This window comes from Mandrillus leucophaeus, unplaced genomic scaffold (genome assembly GCF_000951045.1).
Source record: "Mandrillus leucophaeus isolate KB7577 unplaced genomic scaffold, Mleu.le_1.0 Scaffold393, whole genome shotgun sequence".
Classification (NCBI taxonomy): domain Eukaryota; kingdom Metazoa; phylum Chordata; class Mammalia; order Primates; family Cercopithecidae; genus Mandrillus; species Mandrillus leucophaeus.
Window position 1 is genome coordinate 1876393 of NW_012104176.1, and position 1937 is coordinate 1878329.

A 1937-nucleotide genomic window follows, 5' to 3' on the forward strand; every position below is an offset into this window, starting at 1 on the left:
AGGATAACAAAGGAATATTATGAGTAACTCTAGGCCCACTGATTAAATAACTTAGATAAAACACACCAATTCTATGAAAGACACAAACTCCAAAAAATTCACAAAATGAGAAATAGATAATCTGAATAGCTTTATAATTATTAAATAAATTGAAAAGATAATTAATTTTTTTTAAAGACAGTGCCAGACCAAGCTGCTTACACTGGTGAATTCTACCAAACATTTAAGAATGTTTATTAATGTTTAAAGAATATCAGTTCTTTACCATCTCTTTTAGATAATAGAAACAGACATTTCCTAACTAATCCTATGATGACCGCATGATAGTAATTCTAAAACCAGATTAAGACATCCAAAAACAGGAAAACTACTTCCAATATCTCTTATGAACCAAAATAAAATATCTTCAACAATATATTAGCAAGTTGAATGCAACAATGTACAATAAGAATTATACAAAATAACCAAGTGGCATTTATTCCATGTATGCAAAGCTAGTTCCACATTTGAAAATCAATTTACCGATAGGCTAAAGAACAAAAATCACATAATCATAACCAATGGATGCAGAAAATGCACTGGGCAAAATCCAGCATACATTTATGGCAAAAAAAAAAAAAATCACAAAACTGGAGGTGAACTTCCTCACCTTGATAAAGAACATCTACAAAATAACCTCAGATAGCATCATACTTAATGGCGAGTACCTGTGTATTTTTCTTCTAAGAGTAAGAACAAAGAATGAATGTCCCCTCTCCCCAGTCTTATTAAATATTTTACTGGAGGTCCTACCTAGTACAGTAAGACAAGGAATGGTCATAAAGATATACAGATCATCAATGAAAAAATAAAACTGTCTTTTTAAAGGGATGACCGGATTATTTATGTAGAACATCCCAATGAATCAACAAGAAAACAGAACTCTGAATTAATTGTAGCAAAGTCATAGAATACAAGGTAAATATGAAAAATGCTTCCTTTACGCCAGCAATGAACAATTTGAATTTAAAATTAAAACATATTACTATTTACATCAGTATCAAAAAATGAAACATTTAGGTACATATCTCACAAAATATGTACAGGATGTATATATGGAAAACTAAAATACCTGAAAAAATAAATTTTAAAATTATGTAAATTAGTAAATATACCATGTTCATGGAATATTGTTCAGATGTCCATTCTTCCAAATTGATCTGTAGATTCAACACAACCCAGTCAACATTTCAGCAAACTATTTAGTGAATATTGATCAACTGATTCTAAAGTTTGTATAAGATAAAAGACCTGGAGTAACCAACACAATTGTGAAAAAAAAGAACAAAATAGAAGATTGATATTACTATTCAACTTCAGACTTACTATCTTCAGACTTACCAGCCTCAGCTGCAGTGATAAGAACAGCATGATACTGACAAAATAATAGACACATAGATCAACGGAACAAAATAAAGATCCCAGAATTAGACATACCTACCTATAATCAACTTTTCTTTGATAATGGAACAAAGGCAATACAATGGAGAAAAGACAATCTTTTAACAAACAGTGCTAGATGTTCATATCCAAAAAAATACAATAATTTAATAACTTGTACCTTTTACTAATATTAACTCAAAACTGGTCCTAGATCTAAATGTAAAATGCAAACCCCTAAAACTTCTAGAAAAATATAAAATGTGCGTAAACTTGTGTTTCCTAATAGTTTTTATATACAACCAAAAGTATGCTCCATGATACAAAGAATTGGTAAGTTAAACTTTATGAAAAATTTAAAAATTCTTCTCTGCAAATATCAATGTAAAGAGAATGAAAAGACAAGCCGTAGACTGGGAGAAAATTATGGCAAAATGCATAGTTGATAGGGGCCTTATGTTCAAAATATACAAAGAACTGTGAATTTTCAACAATAATAAAACAACTCAATTTAAAAA